Source organism: Lontra canadensis, unplaced genomic scaffold, assembly GCF_010015895.1.
Source record: "Lontra canadensis isolate GAN:19392208 unplaced genomic scaffold, GSC_riverotter_1.0 scaffold34, whole genome shotgun sequence".
NCBI lineage: Eukaryota > Metazoa > Chordata > Mammalia > Carnivora > Mustelidae > Lontra > Lontra canadensis.
In genome coordinates this window covers 14,382,111-14,407,329 of record NW_022631028.1, presented here as the reverse complement: position 1 = coordinate 14,407,329, position 25,219 = coordinate 14,382,111, and the positions used below count along the sequence as shown (strand labels likewise).

General features: G+C 38.0%; 1 protein-coding gene across 5 annotated transcripts in view; it reads right to left on the bottom strand.

Moving 5' to 3' along the window:
- The window catches only part of CNTN4 (contactin 4), a 917,793-nt gene that overhangs the window by 251,750 nt on the left and 640,824 nt on the right, over positions 1-25,219 (bottom strand). The window lies entirely within an intron of this gene.

Here is a 25,219-nt window from a genome sequence, read left to right as displayed (position 1 = left end):
TGTGTCCTAAGCCCCAGAAACTATGAGTGTGAATCTACCTAGAAAAAGGTCTTTGCAGATGTAATTAAGGATCTTCAGATGAGAGGATCATCTTGGATTATCTGAGTAGGACCTAAAGCCAATCTTGAGTGTCTTTAATAAGAGTGAGGTAGAGGGAAATGAGACATTACCACGGGAGAGAAGTCATGTGAGGACGGAGGCAGAAATGGGAATCACATGCAGGAATGGCAGAGATTTTCCTTACACCTACCACAGGGAGTGTATCCCTACCAAGTTTTGGACCCTAAGCTCCTTAATTGTGAGAGAACAACTTTTTGTTGTTTTAAGCCATCAAATTTGTGATAATTTGTTAGGGCAGCTTCAAGAAGCTAAGGCATCAGGTTTTTGTTCTCCTGCTATGTGAACCTGGGGAAGAGTATTTGTGTAAGCCTCAGTTCCTTTACATTTTGAAAAGTATCTTTCTAAACTATATAATGAAAATAATAATAATATCAATTAATAACATTAACACCACCACCATCATTTGTATAACTCCTTACAATAATCCTGTGGGTTGTGTTATAAAACACTTATTAAGTAATAATCTCAGAGAAGTCAAATGGCTCATCCTTGTTGAAACAGGGAATTTGTAGAGACTCAACCCTCGATCTTCCTCTTCTCCTTTTGTCATTGAATAGATCAGACATTTAGGACACTGTGATAGCTCTGGTGATGTGGAATTTACAGTCAAGCAGGGAGGACAAGTGTTCAGTAAGCAACTAAATCCAATTTTATACATAAACCATAGTAATAATACCTGTTACTTGTACAAATTAGTGGTGGCAGATGCTGATTATCATCAGGTATTTATCTCTTTCATGTAGAAAGTTTGCACCAAAGATAAGATTTTCCATGGAGCAGAAAAAAGTCAAGAAAATGCACAAGTTCTAGATGGCATGAAGGGAGAAGTCACTGGTCATTGAAGTGCTTTTGTGGAAGGTAACTTGTTTTATGATAAATATCAGACTCACTCCGGTTTAACAAAAAGCTGTTGGATAAATCCATACAATAATCACAGAAAGCAAAGCAACTTTCATGGACTTACGACCTGGAGACTGGTTTGCCTAGCATGTTAAACAGAACGTTCTCAAGCAGAATATCTCACAGTACGTTTGTCAGCCAGGGGCCTGAGTCACATAGAGCACATCTGCCCACTTAGTCCCTTCATGCTTGACCAGTTCTGTTCCTCTGCCTTCTGAGGAGGTTGTGAAATGACTATCCTTGAAGGTCTTTTTTAAAAAACATAGCAAGCATCTGTCGTAGATGGCTCATTCACCTGATGGAAAGAAGCAAGCTGGCCTAGCTGATCTCCCGAGATCTATGATGGCTTGATGTCTCTTTCATTTTAGTTTACTTAGCCACAGTTGAATCACTTCAGATGGCCACAAGTACGGAAGGGGGAATCTGACCCAGAGAAACAGTAGCACTGAGAACATAGGAATCTGATAAACTGAGGTTTGGATTCTAACTTCACCATATACTGTGTGACTCCAGATAAATGACTTCATTTGGCTTAGCATAGGCTTTCTCATTTTTAAAGAGATAATGATTTTTCTCCCCTAAAAATGAAGTGAGATCATGCTTACCCATTGCATAACCTGGCATCCAGTAAATGCTAAGCACTAGATGGCAACTGCTCCTAATATCCATAATCATCATCATTATTAGTTCCACCTTCTCATAGAAAAAGCTACCTCACTTAATAAACCCCACCAAACGGGTAGACCATAAACATTCCCCTCGTCTGAGGTAGCCAGAATCATCGGTTGGGTTCAAAATTCAGGGCGCCTGGGTGGCTCAGTGGGTTAAAGCCTCTGCCTTTGGCTCAGGTCATGATCCCAGGGTTCTGGGATCGAGCCCCACAGCGGGCTCTCTGCTCAGCGGGGAGCCTGCTTCCTCCTCTTTCTCTCTGCCTGCCTCTCTGCCTACTTGTGATCTCTGTCTGTCAAATAAATAAATATAATCTTTAAAAAAACAAACAAAACAAAAACAAAAACAAAAACAAAATGAAAAATTCACTCTTCACCTTGCAACCAGATACGTACCTTTCCAATTCTTTTCTAGTTTAGTTTCTTTTTCCCTTTGCCTCTCTACGTTGTTTTTTGGATTCCCTCTGTTTTCCATCAGAAGGAAACTTGTGAGTTTCATCCACTTAAGCAATCATGTCAGGGCTAAGACCTATCAGGCATGACAACTTAATTAACAACAATAATAACTAAACAGTATTCCATATTTTAAATGTGTCAGATACTTAGTGCTTGCAACTGCCTCATGGGTTAGGTACTGGTGTTATCATTACTGCTATTATTACTGTTTCATAGATGAGGAAACAGTTCAGAGTAAAGGATCTGCCCAGAGGCGTACAGCTATAAAGGGGAATCAAAATTTGATCTTACACCATGTAGTTCTAGAGATGTCTTTCAAATGGTCAGACAAATTTCTAGGGATTCTGAATCAATATCATTAAGACTAAAAGGATACAACATCACGGAGAGTGAAGATCTAGTTGGCACACTGGGGAAATTCTTAAAGCATAAAGAGAAAAAAATATATGTGGATGTACAGACAGAATCAACTTTTTTTTCTTCTTGATTGTCATGTCTCTGAGCAACTGATATGTTGAATTTGGTAGACCAAAAGGATGGGAGAATCAGCCCAAGATGTGTTGTGCCTGACAAACATAATGATTAAAATGCTTTCAAACACTGAATACTATAAACATTGAATACTATAAAAAGAGCATACTTACTCTGGTCTAGCACAGCTTTCACCTCTCTATGGGCTTATATCTATCCCTATGATCCACCCATTCATGCTACCTATATGGGCTCTACGTGGGTTTGGGTTTCTGACTTCTGAGAGAGCAATAAATAGTGTTGGTTGTTATTATCTCTATTTTCTAAATGTCTGCAAGTAAATATTTCAGCAGGCAATGAGATGAATATAACCAATCTATATAATCTAAAATTTAAAATCATGGTACAATAGTCTATTCTCTGACAAATATATACCCAGAAAACCAGAAAGAGTTATGGTTAATCAAAACCTATACTGACATTTCCAGAGGAATTATGCATGGCACCTTTATTATAAATATTGTAAGATGAAAAAGAAGCAAGAAAATTACAGAGTTCAACCAACTAGAGAATGGATTCGTCATGAACATTCATTAAATGTCAACCTGGTGGATTAGGAACAGCAGTAATTATCCTGCAGTGATCAAATGATATCTCAATATGCCAAAAATGGATTTTTTTATGTAACAATTCTTTTATAGCCTTCAGTTCAAGTGCCGTCTTTAAAAAAAAAAAAAGATTTTATTTATTTATTTGAGAGAGAGAGAATGCATGAGAGAGAGAGAGAGTGAGAGAGAGAGAGGGAGCACGAGCAGGGGAAGGGGCAGAGGGAGAAGCAGGCTTCCTGCTGAGGAGGGAGCCCAACGCAGACTTGATCCCAGGATCCTGGGATCATGACCTGAGCTAAAGGCAGATGCTTAACCAACTAAGTCCCTCAGGTGCCCCCAAATGCTGTCTTATAGCAGACACATAAGATTGGTTTGAATTTTCCTAAGCATTAAAATATTGGTATTTTCAAGTAATCCCTACAGAAAAGTTTTAAAAAGTTTAAAAGCCTGGGGGCACCTGGATGGCTCAGTCAGGTAACTGCCTTCCTTCAGGTCATGATCCTGGGGTTTTCAGATCGAGCCCCATGTCAGGCTTCCTACTCAGCAGGGAGCCTACATCTCCCTCTCCTCCCACTGTGCTCTCTCTTGCTATCTCTCTTTCTTTCTCAAATAAATAAATAAAATCTTTTTTTAAAAAGGTTAAAAGACTGAATCCTACACAGAAAAATCACAATTACTTTCTATTTCCTTTGGCTCCTACCTCCTCCTCTCATACCTTCTAATACTTAGATCCCCATGAAAACCTCAGTGACATACCTCTGGAGATGAAGTAGGGGATAGTGGGAAAAACATAGGCAGAATGGGGGAAAGGGAGAACAAGAAACCATAATAATGGCATTGGGACTTCAGCTAACAATTGTGACTTTCAAGATGCATTGCGTCAAGAGCCTCAATTGCCTTCGCCTTTATAATTAGGAAACTGGATCAGTATTCTAAGGTATCTCTTACATAGCCAAGTAAACTCATGGATCAAGCCAGGACATTTAACAGAAACACAAAACTGATTTCAGGTCACTCTTTTACCCTAAGACTATAATATCCCTTAAAAGCACTTCATAAACATCAAGTTCCTTTTCCTTACCACAGCGCTCTAGGATACATGTTTTCTTTTTCTTTTTTTATTATGCATTAAAGAGCAGAGAGATAAAGAAAAGTAGTAGCTTATTCTGGAAACGATGGGGAATGAGCACTGAAATGGTTTTCAAAGTAAAGTGGTACTGACTTTTGGTCCCTGAACTGAATCATGACACCTGGTCTCCTGTATGCCCAGTGGTGCATCATAACTTCTTAGAAAAACAGCCAGAATTCTCTGGAGGTTAGGCTAATTATTTGTTAGTAAGGGAGGCAGGACCTGCTATGAACTATATATACTCCTCCCCTAAATAAAATTTTAAAATCCATACAACCAGAAAGTAGGAATCAGTTATGGATGTGTATTTTGAACTCCTTATTGTTACTTGGAAACCATTTAATGCAAAGGAGCTCCATGGAAGGAAGACTAAGAGGGTTAATACATTGCTCCCAGCTATCTTACTCACTTCATGCATACATCTAGGATATAGCTTAGACCTGATTCACAGGACAGTATTATTGTTTTGTCTTCTTTCCATTTTTTTAACTTTGTGAAATGTTTTATATTCATTTTGTTAATGATGATAAACTTAAAAGATGGCAGAGTATTTTCCCCATAGTTTTAAAAGGAGGTTTCAAATGAAGGTTATAGAAGAATAAAGAATATAAATGGTATTTACTGAATTCAGCAAGTTCGAACTCACCGGAATTAAGATTAAAAGCACCTTTATTCCTTGTTTAGGTTTCTGGCAGATACTCTATTTCGATTGATCTTATGGCATATTGGTTTCCTTCTTCCTTATTTGAGGCAAAGCACTCCATGTATATTTCTTTTTATTTCTCCTCTCCTTACTCATTTGAGATGTTGGCAGGATCATATCTAATTTTCCTCTTGCTTTTCAGAGTTCCTACTACAGTGTCATGTGCTCAGTTGGTTTTTAAATGTAGATCAAAATATCCTACTTAACCTGGGCTTGTAATTGTGAGAGATAATTAAAATCGGCAAAGAACTGAGACTGACTCAAGTTTATAATGCAGAAACTGTAAAGAAGATTATTTAATTCTGTATGATAAACAGCATCACAACTTTCCCTCTCAAGAAATGAAAATGTATTATTACAGGTATGAAAGTGGTACATTTTCCAACAATGCAAAGATGGAATTTTAAGAGCATGAGTATGTATGGGCCTATACCAAGACTAGAAACATACTTGTTAACAGGAGTAAAAAACAAACATTAAATGAATAAAGTAGGGTTTAACTGCATAACACATTAAAGGCCAAAGTGGTTAGAAGAATGCACCTGATCTAGAGTAGCTCAATGGCAGCAATGGTTGCTAGAAATTCGGTCTTTAAGAGAAGTTTGACTGCGGTAGAGATTCCCATTTCAGGCAAATTAGATTTAAAAATAAAGACAGTAGTCAGAGATAAAGAAGGACACTACATCATTCTTAAAGGGTCTATCCACTAAGAAAATGTTACAATTATATTTATGCCCCCAATACGAGAGCAGCCAACTACATAACACAACAGTTAATCAAGATAAAGAGTCACATTGATATGAATACATTAATAGTAGGTGATCTTAACATGCCACTCTCAATAATAGGTCATCCAAGCAGAAGATCAATAAAGAAACAAGAGCATTGAATGACACATTGAACCAGATGAACCTCACAGATTTTGGACCAGATGAACCTCACAGATTTACACAGAACATTCCACCCTAAAACAACAGAATACTCATTCCTCTTGATCGCACATGGAACTTTCTCCAGAATAGACCACATACTGGGTCACAAATCAGGGCTCAACTGATACCAAAAGACTGAGATTATTCCCTGCATATTCTCAGGCCACAATACTTTGAAACTGGAATTCAACCACGAGAAGAAGTTTGGAAGGAATTCAAACACTTGGAAGTTAAAGACCACCCTGCTTAAGAATATTTGGATCAACCAGGAAATCAAAGAAGAACTTAAACAATTCATGGAAACCAATGAGAATGAAGACACATTGGTTCAAAACCTATGGGATATGGCAAAGGTGGTCCTAAGAGGGAAATACATAGCCATCCAACCCTCCCTCAAAAAATTGAAAAATCCAGAGTACACCAAATCTCTTTACACCTTGAAGAACTGGAAAATCAACAACAATTTAAGCCAACTCCACACACAGGAAGGGAAATAATCAAGATTATAGCAGAGATCAATGAGATAGAGACTAGAGATACAGTAGAACACATCAATGAAACTAGAAGCTGGTTTTTTGAGAGAATCAGTAAGACTGATAAACCACTGGCCAAACTAATTCAAAAGAAAAGAGAGAGGACCCAAATTAATAAAAAAATGAATGAAAAGGGAGAGATCATGACTAACACCACGGAAATAGAAACAATCATCAGAAAATATTATCAAGAGTTATATGCCAATAAGTTAAGCAACCAAGACAAAATGGATGCATTCCTGGAAACCTATAAACTTCCAAAACTGAATCAGGAAGAAACTGACAACTGGAAAAGACCAATATCTAGTAACAAGATTGAAGAAGTGATCAAAAACCTCCCAAAACACAAGAAGCAAGGATCTGATGGATTCTCTGGAGAATTCTACCAGACATTCAAAGAAGAAATAATACCTATTCTCCTGAAGCTGTTTCAAAAAAATAGAAACAGAAGGAAAACTTCTTTCTATGAAGCCAGCATTACCTTGATCCCCAAACCAGGCAAAGACCCCAACAAAAAGGAGAATTTCAGACCAATATCCCTAATGAATATGGATGCCAAGATTTGCAACAAGATCCTAGCTAACAGGATTCAATAGTACATTAAAAAGTTTATTCACCATGACCAGGTGGGATTTATATGTGAGATACATGGGTGGTTCAACATTCACAAATCAATGTGATAGAACAAATCAATAAGAGAAAAGAACCACATGGTCCTCTCAGTTGATGCAGAAACAGCCTTTGACAAGATGCAGATCCATTCCTTATTAAAAGGATTCAAAGTATAGGGATAGAGGGAACATTCCTCAACATCATAAATATGAAAAACCCACAGTGAATACCATCCTCAATGGGGAAAAGCTGACAGCCTTCCCTTTGAGATCAGGAACACAACAAGGATGTCCACTCTCACCACTGTTGTTTAACATAGTACTAGAAGTCCTAGCAACAGTAATCAAACAACAAAAAGAAATAAAAGATATTCAAATTTGCAAAGAAGAAGTCAAACTCTCTCTCTTCGCAGATGACATGATACTTTATATGGAAAACCCAAAAGATTCCACCCTGAAACTACCAGAACTCATACAGCAACTAAGTAATGTGGCAGGATACAAAATTAATGTACAGAAATCAGGTGCTTTCTTTTACACCAACAATGAAAATATAGAAAGGGAAATTAGAGAGTCGATGCCGCTATAGCACCAAGAACCATTAAGATACCTGGGAATAAACCTAACCAAGAGATAAAGGATCTGTACTCAAGGAACTATAGAACACTCATGAAAGCAATTGAAGAAGACACAAAAAGATGGAAGACCATTCCATGTTCATAAATTGGAAGAATAAACATTGTTAAAATGTCTATACTGCCCAGAGCTATCTATACTTTCAGAGCCATCCCAACCAAAATTCCACGGCATTTTTCAAAGAATTGGAACAGACAATCCTAAAATTTATATGGAACCAGAAGAGACCCCGGATTGCTAAGGAAATGTTGAAAAAGAAAAACAAAACTGGGGACATCACGTTGCCTGATTTCAAGCTTTACTACAAAGCTGTGATCACCAAGACAGCATGATACTGAAACAAAAACAGACACACAGACCAGTGGAACAGAGTACAGAGCCCAGGTATGGACCCTCAACTCTGTGGTCAAATATCCTTCAATAAAGCAGGAAAAAATAAATAGTGGGAAAAAAACAGTCTCTTCAATAAATGGTGCTGGGAAAATTGGACAGCTATGTGTAGAAGAATGAAACTCAACCATTCTCTTACATCATACACAAAGATAAACTCAAAATGGATAAAAGACCTCAATGTGAGGCAGGAATCTATCAAAATCCAGAGGAGAACATTGGCAGTACCTCTTCAACATCAGCCACAGCGACTGTTGGTGGGAATGCAAGCTGGTGCTGCCACTTTGGAAAACAGTGGGGAGATTCCATAAGAAATTAAAAATAGAGCTATCCTATAACCCTGCAATTGCACTACTGGGTATTTACCCCAAAGATACAGATGTAGTGAAAAGAAGGGCCATCTGTACCCCAGTGTTCATAGCAGCAATGGCCACAGTCCCCAAACTGTGGGAAAAACTAAGATGCCCTTCAATGGATGAATGGATAAAGAAGATATGGTCCATATATACAATGGAGTATTATGCCTCCATCAGAAAGGATGAATACCCAACTTTTCTATCAACATGGACAGGACTGAAGGAGATTATGCTGAGTGAAATAAGTCAAGCAGAGAGAGTCAACTATCATATGGTTTCACTTACTTGTGGATCATAAGGAATAACACGGAGGACATTGGGAGATGGAGAGAAGAAGGGAGTTGGGGGAAATCGGAGGGGGAGACAAACCATGAGAGACTGTGGATTCTGAGAAACAAACTGAAGATTTTGGAGGAGGGGGGTGATGGGTGGGGTGAGCCCGGTGGTGGGTACTATGGAGGGCACATATTGCATGGAGCACTGGGTGTAGTACATAAAAAATGAATTATGGATCACTGAAAAAAAATAAAGTTAAATTAAATAAAAAAAAATAAAAAGAGAAGCTTCAAGTCCAGATTATCTTTTGGAGAAACTACTTTTAAAAATCCTTTATTCTTAGTCAGAACCCCAAATATAAAACATAAAAAAAGAATGAGTTCGTACTGAATCAAATCAATGAGAACCCTTTGGAAGTCATAAAGGTGTTTACTGGATGAACAGATTGGGGTGAGGAATTAGTTTCACAGAGCCTAACAGCCATAAATGATCTCCTACACTGAAAAGATACACGTATTTAGGCACTGAATGTGTTAATACAAGAAATGACATTAATAGTACTTAGTATAGTTTGAATTGAAAATATTTAGAATCATTTTGTTTCAACTTGGTCCTGACAATGTAGATTTATAGGTCAATTAGTTTTGTTTTGTTTTGTTTTAAAGATTTTATTTATTTATTTGACACAGAGAGAGCGATCACAAGTAGGCAGAGCAGCAGGCAGAGGGAGAGGGGGGAAGCAGGCTCCCTGCTGTGCAGAGAGCCTGATGCAGGGCTCCATCCCAGGACCCTGAGACCATTACCTGAGCCGAAGGCAGAGGCTTAACCCTCTGAGCCACCCAGGTGCCCTTAGGGCAAATAGTTTTATCTAATTCTAATATACAATACTCTCATATATAATGCTCAGAATATAAGTCAGAAATACATACCACAACTAGCATCATAATCAATGATGAAAGACTGTAAGCTTTTTCTCTAAGATCAGAAGTAACACAAGGATGCCCATGCTTATCACTCCTGTTTACCATAGACTAGAAGTCTTAGTTAGATAAATCACGTAAGAACAAAAATAAAGGCATTAGAATTAGAAAGGAAAAAGTAAAACTATTTCTATTTGCAGATGACATGACTTCATATACAGGAAGTCCTAAAGACTCAGCCAGAAAAACTGTCAGAACTAAGCAACAAATTCAGTAAAGTTGTAAGATACAAAAATAGCATACAAAAATCTGTAGTGCTTCTATACAACAGCTGAAAAAAAGGATAATGAAATTGATTCCATTTACGATAGCATTACAAATTGTACAATACTTAGGAAGAAATTTAACCAAGAAGATGAAAGATCTCTACTCTGAAAACTGTAAGACATTGATGAAAAGGCTCAAAGAAACATTGGAAGAATTAATATTAATTAATTAATGTTAAAAAATTTCAATACTACTAAAAGTCACCTATGGATTTAAACCAGATACTCACATTTAAAAGAATAAAATTAGACACCCCTATCTTACATCCCTTAGAAAAATTAACTCAAAATAAGGTAAAGACTTAAATGTAAGACCTGAAACCATGATACTCTGAGAAAAAAACATAGGAAAAATCTCCTTGACGTGAGTCTTAGTAATGATTTTTTGGAAACAGACCTAAAGCATAAGCAACAAAAACCAAACCAAAACAAAAAGCTGGTGATGTTTAATCAAACTAAAACACTTCCACAAAGCAAAAGAAATTATCAGCAATGTGAAAAGACAACTGAAGGAATGGGGAAAAAAATATTTGCAAACCATATATCTGATAAGGAATTAACATCCAAATATATGTATGTATATATATATATATAAAAAAAAAAAACCTTGTATAACCCAATAGCCAAAAAACCCAAATAATCCAATTAAAAATGGGCAAAGGACTTGAAAATCTATTTCTCCAAAGAAGATAAATGAATCGCCAACAGGCACATGAAAAGATGCTCAACATCACTAGCCATAAGAGAAATGCAAATCAAAGCCACAATGAAGATATCATCTCATCTCTGTTAGAATGGCCATTATAAAAAAGACAAAGAGATAACAAATGCTGGCATGGATATAAGAAAACGAACTCTTGTACACTGTTGGTGGGAATATAAATTGATGTAGCCTGTAGCCACTATGGAAAACAGTATGAAGGTTCCTCAGAAAATTAAAAATAGAACTACTATATGATCCAGCAAATCCATTTCTGGGAATATATCCAAAAGGAACAAATACACTAACTCAAAAAGATACCTTTGCATGCTCAGGTTCATACCAGCATTATTTATAATAGCCAAGACATGGAAACAACCTAAGTGTCCAATGATGGATGAATGGATAAAGAAGTCATCACACACACACACACACACACACACACACACACACACACACGGATATTGTCCAGCTGTAAAAACAAGGAAATCTTATCATTTGCAACAGCACAGATGGACCTTGAGAGTATTATGTTAAGTGAAGTAAGTCAGACAGAGAAAGACCAATACTGAAAAATCTAACTTACATGCAGAATATAATAAGTAAAACTCCACTAAAGCCATAGGAAAAAAATCAGGTTTATGGTTACCAAGATGGGAAGTGGAAATGGTAGAAAGGTGGTCAAAAGGTATAAACCCAGAGTTATAAGATGAATAAGTACTAGAATGTAATACAACATGATGATTGTAGTTAATGGTGCTATAGGATATTTAGGAAAGTTGATAAGAGAGTAATTCCTGGAAGCAGTTCAAAATGGCAGGGTAAAAAGATCCTGAACTCCCCTCTTCCCACCGACACAATAAATCGACAGCTACATATAAAATAATTCACTGAAAACTAACTGAACAGTCCTCCACAACAGAGTATAAAATGGTCAGATCTGGATCAGAGGAGAGGCAGAAATGGGGTTCTGCCACCCTGGTGCAGTGATACACTGTAGGGAGGAAATCTAACAAATATAGAGTTTCTCCTCTGAGGAGTAGAGGAGTTTATGCCCAAATCAGGGATTTCAACAATTGGCAAATACAAGAGAGATGAGTCTCCAAATCATTTGGCTTTGAAAAGCAAAGGGACTTATGTCCAGGAGAACCATAGGGTTCCAGGGAAGAGGCTATGCTCTTAAAAAGCTTAGGAGCATACACACTCCCCCTAGAACCCAGCACAAAAGTAGCAATTTGAAAAGTCCCAGGATCATACAGGAATTCCACTCATCTACCGTTCTGAAAGCATTTGTCAGAAAGACAGGAGCCTATTAGGGCTCTCTTTGCGGGGAGCTGCTGGCAGATAGCAGTTTATGTTATCCCTCTACCTTGCTAGTGCTGCCACTGGAAGGTCCCATTATGGTACTCTCCCTCTAACCTGATGGGGTGGTTGGTGTGTACTATGCCTGTGGAAATGACAATTAAAACCACAGTGAGACACCACCTCACACCTTTCAAAATGGCTGTTATTGAAGGATAATAGATACCAAGTGGGCGAGGATGTGGGGAAAAGGGAACCCTCCAGCACTGTTAGAGGGAATGTAAACTGGTACAGACACTTTGGAGAACAGTATGGAAGTTCCTCAAATAATTAAAAATATAAGGGGTACTTGAGTGGCTCATTTGGTAGAACATGGGGCTCTTGACCTCAGGGTTGTGAATTCAAGCCCTCCACTGGGCATAGAGCTTACTTTAAAAACGTTTTTAAGTACAACTACCATAAGATCCAGACATTCCATTTTGGGGTATTTATCCAAAGTAAACCAAAACACTAATTCAAAAATATATGTGCTCTCTATGTTCACTGAAGCACTCTTTATAATCAACAAGATATGGAAACAACCTAAGTGATGATTCATGGAAGAATGGATAAAGAAAATGTGGGAAACATCCCCCCACACCCCCCCCCACACAGTGGAAATACTACTCAGCTGTTAAAAAAGAAAGAAAGAAAAAGAAAGAAATCTTGCCTTTGCGACAATATGGATGGACCTTGAGGCAATCATGCTAAGTAAAAGAAGTCAGACAGAAAAAGACAAATACCATATGATTCCATCTTTATGTGGAATCTAAAATTAACAAACAAACAATACAAAACAAGGGAAAACGCACAGATGTGAGAAGAGATCAGGGATGGCCAGAGGGGATGGGGAGGTGGAGGGTGAGTGAAAGGGTGAACGTACAGTTATGAAGCAAGCCATGGAGATGTAACGTATAACATGGTGACTATGGTCCATAATATTGTATTGCAAACTTAAAGGATGCTAAGAAAGTAAATGTAAAAGTTCCAAACACAAGGAAAAAAAATATGTAACTTTATACGGTGACAGATGGCAACAAGATTTACCGTGTTGATCATTTTGCAATGTATACAAAAGTCACATCATTATGTCGTACACCTGAAACGAATATGTTTTATGTCAATTACAAAAAGAAGAAAAGAGAGCAGATCCTGAGAACTCTTGTCACAAGGAGGAATTTTTCTTTCATTTTCATTGTATTTATATGGAATGATGGATGTTAACTAAAGTTACTATGGTAATCATTTCATAATATATATGAATCAAATCATCATGCTGTATGCCTTAAACTTATATAGTGATGTATGTCAGTTACTTCTCAATAACACTAAAAAAATATAAACCTGTTTCTTTCTCTTTGCAGTGTATGTATTATTATACCCATTCGTGGGAAGGGAACACTGAGGTTCTGAGAAAACTATATGACTTACCCAAAATTAGCCACATCTACTAAGTGAGAGAGTCACCATATGAATGCTGACAGGCCTCACTCCAAAGTTTCTCCTCTTAATTCCCTTTTCCTCTGGCATAATTATTCAAAAAAAGTAAAACTGACTTCTAATTAATAACCAACTGCCAGAAAAGAAAGTCACTGAATTTTTTCAAAGTCCCAATCATTTCAAAATGTTGATGTCAATGAAATGATTACTCTAACTCCCTGCCCCCCAACTAAAAATCACACAAACATGGCCTGCTTTCTGACAAAGCTTTCATTGCCAATTATATTTAAAACAATAACTTTGTTGACCATTTAATCATCTGAAGTAAAGAAATGCCACTATGGGGCATTATTCTTAATAGCCTCTCTAACACAGCAAAGAATCTGAGGGGCAATTATAATTTGTTTCTTAGCAACTAATAGTGAAAGTTATAAAGTTGATTCTCTCACATCTATAAAAGGGAGCATTACAGCCTTGGGAATATTGCGACAGTCCTTAACAGTATAATGTTGTGAGTAATTTGCTTTTGCTACTATCATAGATAAATTATTTTGGATCTGCTTGGTCAAAGCTCTAAAGAATTCTCATTAAAAGTCAGCTATTACTGTGTGTGTTGTTTTCTTCTCCTCTCTCCCACATTATACTGAACCCAACTGTATTGGTTATTCTGTGTGTTATAATACATTGAAAAGAATCAGCATGATAAAAACAGATTCGTTTAATAACTGGGGGAAAGAAGTTCATCACTGTAATAGTTCTATTTCCTGTCTGAAACAGCACTTATTAAATGTAGTCATGGTTGGAATAAATTAAAAATTTTATAATGGATATGAAGGAGAGCAAGAGAGATTGTAAAGGGCTCTATCCACTATACATGGGGAAAAAACAGTAGTGAATTTTGAGTGGTCTTAGAGCTTACAAGATTTCCAGGCACAGATTTGTTTTTGAAAGATCATATTGGTGGCTCATGTTTTGGGAACAGAAATTGTCTGGCCTAGAGGAATACTATTCAATTAATCAAATTTAAAATCTTAAAAATAATCATATCATCATTCTCTCTTACACTTGGGATACAGATGATATGAAGAATTTCTGAAATAGATTTTTCTTAAAACTAGCAGATAGGTACTATCAAGAAAAAAATACTACATTAAAATACAAAGTGGGGCCTGGGTGGCTCAGTGGGTTAAAGCCTCTGCCTTCGGCTCAGGTCGTGATCCCAGGGTCCTGGGATCGAGCCCCACATCGGGCTCTCTGCTCAGCGGGGAGCCTGCTTCCCCCTCTCTCTCTGCCTGCCTCTCTGCCTACTTGTGGTCTCTCTCTGTCAAATAAATAAATAAAATCTTTAAAAAAAAATACAAAGTAATAGGTTGATCTGCAGTGCAGATCACTGACTGAGAAACACCTAGTTTAGGAGCATTTATGTACTTAGGAACATCTGGAAATATGTTGGTCATTTTGGAAAGAATTTGTATTGTGAAAGAGAACATATATTAGAACTGCCTGCTTGAGAATGTCTTGGGCAAGCCCTTTTGACATGCTGTGTATTAGAAATCCTGCACTGCAGATCAACAGAGCCCACTGGGCTGCTTACTTTTGAGGAGACTTGTTTATGGTAACTGAGGAAGCTGAGAATAATCTGAGTTACCTGAACTGAGGCATCAATTGGTCTTCCTGCCCTTTGCTACTGCCAGAGAGGGTGAGGTACACCTGGCCTGGCCTCAGATGGGTAATCGATGCCAGGCACATTAACTAAAGCAAACCTTTTTTCAGCCAAAGACCGATGAACAGCTATACTTCCTGGTAGAGGCTCCAAACACAGTATTGGAAATATTAGTTGAAGATGTTTCCAGCAGACCGTGACTCTTACTATCTTTAATCCCTCTTCACTACATTTAGGGAAAAAAGCCCACCTATATATAGGGTGCTGAGTAGTCTTACTTTTTCTCCTTAGAAGTAATCATGAATGAAATAATTTCTATTTAAATCATATATGTATTTTTTATTTTCTTGAAAACACAAAGGATCCTTAAACTCAGATGTATCATGTCTCTCGGAATAAAATTAAGGATTCCCAATATATCACATATTTTTTGGTTGCTACATCATTCGCCTAAAAGATCAAATGATGAGACTAAGTCTATTTCCAGTTAGCAAACAGGGATTAACCTAGGTCTTTGCACCCAATGGGCTCAGCAAAACTCATTAAATGAAATTTAATGCAGTGTACACCTACATTAAATCAAATATTTATTGAGCACTGGCTGTCTAGTACAAAGCCTGGGTACTAGGAAATCAAGGATGAGGAAGACACAATCCCCTTCCCTCAAAGAATTCATAGTCTATCAAGTCTACTGAGGGCAGAGGGAAAATTTGCAAGTAAAGATGCTATGATACAAGAATGTATAAAATGTAAGGCATAAAGCGGTTAGCTCTATCCAAAGAACACTGTCTCCATCAACAAATATCTGCTAAGTGCCTGTATGAGTCAGGTCCAATGCTAGGCGTTGCTATCACTGAAGCAGTGAATATAAAAGAAAAGGTTCCTACCCTCACGGAGCTTATATTATAGTGCAGGAGACATGCAATAACTTAGTAAATAAGAACAAAATGAAATGATCAGAAAGTATGATGATTATTGCCATACTGGAAGATTTTTTCAAAGTTACAGAGATGAAATGGTGGGACATGGCTTTTTAGAGGGTGGTCAGAAATAGTGTGCTGCCACATGTACCCCACATACAGAAGAAGGGGTAAGAGGGCAAGGATGGGAACAAAAGAGGAGCAGAAGGAATATGGCTTGAAACAGATCTGCAAAAAAGAACTGGATGGAAATAAAAACACTAGGCAGTATTTGAGTTCTGAAACAAGCCAAAGCAGTGCTCTAAAAGAATCCATGTGAACATTTAATTGTTACAGTGACTGTACAGAGCATATGGATCATATCATACAAGATTAATGCTTTTAAGATGCAAAAGCAAACCATCACTTATGCCTGCTGAAAAGTCATTACTGTCCCACAGAGCATATGATGAATAAAGAGCACAGCAGGTGGCTGGGTGAACTTTACAAGTAGAACCAGTCTCTTGAGAAGCTGAAACCGCCATCTCTACTTCCAAAGAGAGCTCTATGGTTGAGGGAGAACCGACAAGAATCCTGGGAATCTTGCAAGAACAACAGGCTGTTTTGTAGATCTTTCCCAAAAAACACCGGTTTCATGTTTCAGCTGGTTAATGAAAATAAGAAAAGAGTATTAAATAAACACCTTTAAACCAAGTGATGTTGCCTCATACACTATAGTCACACATTGGTTCCCAAACTCCTCTAACATTCATCCTTTCTCTAATCTTTCCAAACAAAAGCAAAGAGAAAAACTTGCTAGTATGGAAAAGAATCCTATGTTCTGTTTTGCTGCCTTACTCCCTTCCCTTCTACGTTTGGCTCACAGGACAAAGTTTGGTGATTTCTGAAGGATTTCTAAAACTCAAAATATATAAAATACCAGTTGGTGTCTAGATTTGACAAGAGCTACCAGAGTGAAGTGTAACCATTATTTGTCAGTCAGTTTGAAGAGGAAAGGAGTCCTTCCTTCACTTTGGTGTGTGCAAGCAGAAAACGAGCGACTAGTTACTTTGAAGGTAGAGAACACAAGGGAGATGCAACATCAGAGTGATGGGAAAGACAGAAGGAAGAATTGCTGAGGAAATGGTAGGCTGATCAGAAAGCAACAAGATTGGCATATAAAATGCAGACAGAGGAGCAGTACGGATGTTCCTTTTCCGGATTAGTGCTTGTCTCATTCCGAAGCCGACTGAGTTGAGATGAAAACTTCATTATTACCCACCACCAGAATTTCGGTAACCACCTAAGCTCTCAATGCCTGAGGGTTGTTCAGTCTCATCTTCATGCACAATCAGACATGCATCACCTTTCTGAGGTCTTCCTCCACTTTCCAGGTGTTCTTAAATAATTCTGCAGCACTGTGTCACGGAAAATACCCAGTAAGAATGGTCAATTTCCTTCCCTATCTACTCATAAGAGCAAAATATAAAACAGAACTCAAACGAGTTAATACCATCATAAAATAAAGACAGTACCATCTTTAAACTTGAACAAAACTTAAGTCAGTACTACTAATGAATGAAAATTCTTTTAACTTGCAGTCTCCGCCTATTAAAATATGCAAATTTCTGTCAACTTGAAAAATAAATAATAAAGCAAAACTTCCTTTGACTCTATACTCCTTTTAGCTATGCCCCTCTCTTTTTTCTTCTTTTGGTGTGCCCTTGCTTCCTCGACTTCCTCACTTCCTGTCTACTTTTCAGTTCACGTATACTTCACCTTCATCTGGATACTGTCCTCAGTTCTACCTGAAATCACTCTATCACTCTGGCAAATCAAGTCTGTATTGCCAGACCCAGTAGGCATTTTTCATTTCTTTTATCTGACTTCTCATTCCTTTGCCGCACTGCACATCTTTTTTTTTTTTAAGATTTTATTTATCTTATTTGACAGACAGAGATGACAAGTAGGCAGAGGCAGGCACAGAGAGAGGAAGGGAAGCAGGCTCCCTGCTGAGCAGAGAGCCCGATGTGAGCCTCGATCCCAGGACCCTGGGATCACACCCCGAGCCGAAGGCAGAGGCATTAACCCACTGAGCCACCCAGGTGCCCCCACACTGCACATTTTCAACCACTCTCTGAAAATGTTAGTTCTCTGCCGTCCTATAATTCCTACCTCTTCTGTGTCTTCTCTCTTGTCTCCTTTGTGGGCTCTCTCAACTTTGCCTACCCTTTAAACACTAGTGTTCTCCATGGTAGCCTTGGCCTGCTGCCCTCTTCTCTGTCTGATAGACTCTCATGGGAAATCTGATACTCTTCATGATTTTAATTCTAACCTTCATGCTTGTGTCCACTTACTGCAAATCTCCAATCCTGCAGATACATTATCTTCATATGTTCAGCAGTCTGATTAGCAAAGACACACATACTTGAATCCTAGTTTTCCTGAGATAGCTGTGGTTTACATTTATTGTCCTGGCAAGATTATTTATAATGGTCTTTTCTACAGTCATAAGTACCCAACTTTGTATGATAAATCATAAAACTTGGTATATCTTAAATTTTTCAAACACTGATCTCCAACCTTAACCTACTTTCAAACTCACGCAGTGGTAACCCACCATGTAAGACTGCAATTTGAGAGTCATTCTATATTCTTCATGACTCTCCCCACCTCAATCATACTATCCACCAAACCCTGATGATTTTACCTTATAAATATTTTCCAAATACGCCTTCTCTAATTCTACTGCATTTTCCTTAGGCTATAGACTCTTACCATTTCCTGCCTGGAATATTAAAAAAAAAAAAAAAAAAAAAAAGTCACCTTAGTATGTTCCTAAGCTCTGGCATTCCAGTCCCTTAAATGTATCCTCCAAAGTGAAGCCATAGTAATCAGACTCTGAAATATAAACTTGGTTATATCACTCTGCTGCTTAAACCATTCAAAACCATCACTCACCGAAAGTCTAAACCAAGCTCATTAGTACGTCAAGCTGGTCCTCCCTGACCTGATTCTTACTTCTCTCCAGCCCCACTTCATATTTGACAACCTTGAGATATGGAGTGTTGGTGTGTGACCTGAATATCCCTGAAGTCAAGCTTCAACTCTCCTGGCCTCTTCAACTATCTGTTAAGACAAAGCTCAGTCATCATTTCTTTGGGTAGCCTCCTGGGCACTTCAGCGTATGTTACATGTTTCTCCTTCATGCTTCCATAACAAAATGTGCACATTTGCTGTGTTTTCATTTATCACATTGTGTCCCAGAATTCAAAATTTATTAATACCGTTTGCCTTTCTGTCCCACCAGAGTGCAAGATCTTCATGTTTACTTTTTAAATTTTCTGCTTTAGATCTTTTCCTATTTTCTTTTTTCAACAATGCATATCTTCCTTTTAGAACTGGAAGGAGATATTTTCACATACTTTGTTTTGGTGGATCCTTAAAAGAGTCATTGATATTGATATTACTCCCATTATACAGAGAATAAAACTGAGGCTTAGAGAGGTAAAATGGCCTGTCAGATGGTTCACAGCAGGGTAGCATAATGGAGACAAAAGAGCTAGCCACATAAATAATGTGCGTAGTTCTACCTACCATACCATGTGCTGGTCAATTTTCCATACTGCCTTAAAGATAGGAAACCGGAATCTACCTTATTACTTCAGTTCATTATTTACATAGAGGGAGTACCTTGCTATGTCTTCTACTATTTAAAGATATCTGTTTCTCATACGACATAATGCTAAACTCAGGCTAACTTCTTCATTTGATACTGACCCAAGGAAACAGTTACTTGTGTGTTCTAATCCAGGAGGGGTGAAAAAAAAAGGCAAACATGGGCACATATACCCACAATTTAAGGGAATTTTTACAGAAATTTTAATTATATGTATTTTGCTTTAAGTGCTGACTTTGAAAACAAATCTCTGAAAGGGGGGTGAGACTCTATCATGCTCCTTCTATTCCAGGACACTCAATGCTTCTAGACACTATGGTGAAAGAGAAGCAGTATTTTATGAGCACATTTGCTTTTCACTTTGAATTTTTTTTTTAAAGATTTTATTTATTTATTTGACAGAGAGAGAGAGATCACAAGTAGGCAGAGAGGCAGGCAGAGAGAGAGAGAGAAGGAAACAGGTTCCCTGCTGAGCAGAGAGCCTGATGCGGGCCTCGATCCCAGGACCCTGAGATCATGACCCGAGCCACAGGCAGAGGCTTTAACCCACTGAGTCACCCAGGCGCCCCACTTTGAAATTTTAATAGAAAAGCAAACCTCCCCAATAAGGAAAATGTAATAAAATACACTGCTGATCCCATGAGGGTATGCATTGCCTCTGTTTCTGGGGGTAATCTGCCACATATGGTAGAAGAGTCCCTCAGTCTGTGCCTCATATGGTACCACTGAACACTTACTAATAAGTGTTGCTTTTAAACTCTTTCTATTCCCACTGCATTAGCATTTCAAATAGGAACTCTTAGTCATAAGATACTTGAATTTTATATCTCTTTAATGAGTCTAGTCCATTGATTATCTCTAACTCTGGATAGTTAGTCTTTGTTTATTTTGTTTAATCCTTATGGGTAAGGATTACATATGGCTACATATGTAAGGATTACATATGGCTGGGAGCCATATGTAGTAGCTGTGCATGAAACACCTGAGAAAAAGGAGCTAATGTTCCACAAAAATATGTAGCTTTTATGATTCCTTGTCTTTAAGGGAGTCAGATTTGTAAGGGATTGTACAATGTGCTTCCTTTCTTGGGAGGGAAGGAAAAGATGAGCCTGTTCAAGGATGGGGAAGGATGTGGATGCAAAAGTCAAAGCTACTTTATCCTAAATGGTTGTAGAACTCTTAACAGCTGTCTCCAAAACTAAATGAGAAGAGATGGAAGATAAGCCCCTCTTGTCTTCTTTAGTAACAGAATACGATTAATCTAACCTTGAAAACACAACAGGTGCTAAGGTCCAAGAGATGGCCTCCAGGGAACATCATAATGCCAGGCATTGATGCCTGGAGAAAGTTTACTTGTCTGGCTGGTCATTTCTTGTGAACCCTTGACTCTGCTATTGATTTCTAAGGACTTAAGCTATAGGAGAGAAGCACTTTTACCTGCCCCCCATTCTATCAGCTGCATGCGGTTTTAAAACCACTGGTGTACAGACCTGGGATTTAATGGAGCAACAGAATTGTAAGGGAAAAAAAAAAAAAGGAGATATATAAAACCAACAAAGATATTTCTAAGTGTTGACAATAAAAACTACTGTCACTACCACAACCATCTTCCACCATCATCAATTCATAAAAGAAAAAACTTTCCAACATAAAAAAAATATAGGAAGGGTATAATTTCAGGAGAAAAACTGTTTTTTATTTTCTTTAAAGATTTTATATTTATTTATTTGACAGAGACATAGAGACAAGGGGAGGGAGAGGGAGAAGCAGAATCCCCGCTGAGCAGGGAGCCCAATGCAGGGCTCCAACCAAGGACCCAAGGATCATGACCTGAATTGAAGATAGACACTTAATCGACTGAACCACCCAGGTGCCCCCCAAAACTATTCTTTATGTTGTCTAAACTATGCCTTCTTAGAAGTACATAGTACGGTTTCTTATAGACTAATTTTGAGAACCAGCTTTTGAAGGTATACTCTAAAATATCTTCTTCACACAATATTGACAGGTGTCAGATACCCAGCTAGTAAAGGTCCATTTCCTGGTTTAAGAAAGGAGCTCATTTCAAATGAAAACAGCAGTGTAGTGGGGGTGCCTGGATGGCTTAGTTGGTTAAGTGTCTGACTTTTGATTTGGCTTAGGTCATGATCTCAGGGTTGTGAGTTCAAGCCCCATATCAGGATCCGTGTTGGGATTCTCTCTCCCTCTGCCCCTTGCCCTGCTTCTCTCTTTCTCAATAAATAAATAAAATCTTTTAAAGAGAAAAGAAAATAGCAATGTGGTGTAGCAAACAGACATCAGGACTTAAAGTCAGAAGTCTGAATTCTGACTCCTATGTTTGGTACTATTAGTATCACAAACCCGAGGAAGCTACTTTTCCTCTCTGAGCACATTCCATATCAAGTAAAATGAGGATGATGATGATGATAAATCATACCTCATGGGGCTTGTATAATGATTAGAAGAAATAGATTTGAAAGTGCCTTCTAAATAGTAAAATTGTATAGACAATTTAGCTGTTGTTTTTCCAAGGTGTAATAGTGGTATCTTGGATTATCAAGGAGAAAGTGAAGCAGTGAATAGAAAGGGACAATATACATTCTGTGAACATGGTAAACATTTCCTTAGTTTTAAAGTCTTTGGTGCGACGTGTGACAAAGCAGTTAGGGAAAATCACAAGGACTGTCCTGGAGACAACTGGAGGACAAGTTTCTACAGCTTCCATATTTATATCATGTACTCTCTACAGCTGGCATAACAAGACATGCTACAAACCCAGTAAATACCTCACTGATTTCCATTTTTCTACAAACACAATTTAGCTATAAGACAATTCATAGTTAACAAATTTAATATTGAGCCAATTAGCTAGATTACCTACCTACTAATTGTACCAACATTGATTTTTATTGAAATATTAATTATCCAAGACAAGATTTTCAGCTTAACCTTCAAAAGAAGCCTAAAATGCACCATTTTACTTCATTACCAAGGGTAAGAGGAAGATATTTATGATGTGATTATAATTTATATTCCTGGTTTCACCATTCCTTTCAGAGGTATCAAGGCCACCTGGTCAAATGACGGATACATTTGTGATGCTTAATTTCCAGCAGGAAATGGCAATGACAGTCAGTAATAAATACGAAGGATCCACAGATCTACTATGTTTGTTCATCTCTAAGTGCCACTCTGACCATTTTACCTACATTTCAGTATTGTGAAACTTCAACTTAGTGTAACATTTACATGCAAATGTTTTCCAGCTTCATCATTTGGTTGGCAAAAAATAAGTGGCAACACACATGCACTAGGTGACAATATTTTAAATTCTTCCTCCCTCTAGCCAATTAAAGAAAAAATACCAGAAATACTAAGATGGCAAACTAGAAGAGCTTTTGTTGAGCACCTGCTGTCTATAGAGGTGTTCCATGTTGGGCTATCAGGATTGGTTGCTACCAACAATGAACTCACATTGAAGACTTTGCTTCTTTCCATTATTAGGATGTGGATCACAGAGCAAATCACTTAGAAACACTAAGGGGGTCAGAACCTCTGTTGGGAATTTTCAGTTTGGTACTATCACACAGGAACTTTTCTCCAACTGGTCTCGAAGTATTCCATGAACTAATTATTATCTCTATTTTCTTTCAGTGGGGCAACTAAATGAAAAAATTTTAAAGGCAAATAAAGAACAATTTTTTTTTAAAGATTTTATCCATTTGACAGACAGAGATCACAAGTAGGCAGAGAGGCAGGCAAAGAGAGAGAGGAGGAAGCAGGGTCCCCAGCGAGCACAGAGCCTGATGAGGGGCCCAATACCAGGACCCTGGGATCATGAACCGAGCCAAAGGCAGAGGCTTTATTAACCCACTGAGCTACCCAGGCGCCCCTAAATAAAGAACAATTTTTTAAAAGATTTATGTATTTATGAGAGAGAGGGAGAGAGGGAGTACGTGAGGGAAGGGTCAAAGAAAAAGGGAGAGAGAGAATCTCAAGTAGACCCCCCCATGAGTGCAGCGCCTGAGACCAATGTGGGGCTCAATCTCAGGACCTTGAGATCATGACCTGAGCTGAAATAGAGTTGGGTGCTCAAATGATTGAGCCATCCAGGCACCCCAAGAACGCTTTCATAAATTTCCTTTTTCACGATATATACTATGTCCTGATAAGCTGAGGCAAACATTGGGTCTATTTTAAAGATCAATTGTAAGACAGCAGCTCCATAAGAATAGAAGAACTGTCAATCTAGTGCTACACTGTACCTCTGATCAAAAAGTCACATGCATGATAATCACCTGATAACAGAGGAAATAAAGTCTTTGAGAGATCTCCTTTCCTCTCCTCCCCTAGATCACATCTCTTCCAAAATGGAAGGACACTCATTTTTGTCTCTGAGTTTACTTTGCACATTGCACTCCAAAGTGTTAAAAATCTCAAGGTTGCCATTCCTACTAGCTTCTCTTTGGAATCCTGACTTCCATGTAGAGTGACTTATTAGCCTGGTAATGCAACAAAAAATTTATTTAACAAAGCAAGGCACTGGTGGAGTTTCTAGTAGGGTTGACAAGCAAAAGAGACTGATGGATAAAGTTACAAACTATCAAGGTGATACATAACGAAAATCAAGGAGGTATGAAAAAGACAGGACTGGGCCAGTGTAGTAAGAGCAGGTGATATTAGAAACCTCAGCAATGCCCTCCCCTCTCCATGCATCTTATCATGATTTTGTACTTGAACTGATTTGGAAGAAGTGGTGATAATAGATGTCCTCCCATGGGGGAAACAAAAATAAGATTCAATTGGAAAAGCTACAGACAGGAGATAAAATTCTGAGAGGTTCCTACTCTTCCATTGCCCAAATCCCTAAGCTCATTAAAAGTGCTCTCTCCTTAAAGCTGGTGGTTTGTCCTTTCTGGCACCCAATAATGTTAGTTTCTATGTATGTGGGTACAGTACCATTGCTGAAGAACTACTCACTAAATATTGTTTTTGAATCAGTTTCAAATTTAACAAATGCTGTGTACTTCTTGGCCAATGAAGGAGATTTACTAAAGAAGGAAGTAGTTTTGTCCAAGTAGCACTTGTCTTATAAATCAACAGTCTGATCACCAAGGACACCTGTTTTAAAACTAGAGCCCAAGGCAGAAAGACAAAGGATCTTATGTGCAGCTATTCACAGATATAAAATCTTTGTATAATATAGCACTATTTAATTATAACTAATTATATTTAATTGATGATTAGTAAAAATTGCTGAACAAAACTAAAAACACAAATGGGGCTATTACAGTAATACCTGATTAGCTGTCTAACTATATGGAAACAAATAGTTCCCCATTTCTACTGCATGTCAGATATTGTGTAGATAGTCTCTTAATTCTTCCAACAACCATTTGAGGCAAATACTCAAGGAAGCAGGACCAGGAGAAATGGCTCCTTAACTGGGACAGAAAGAACAC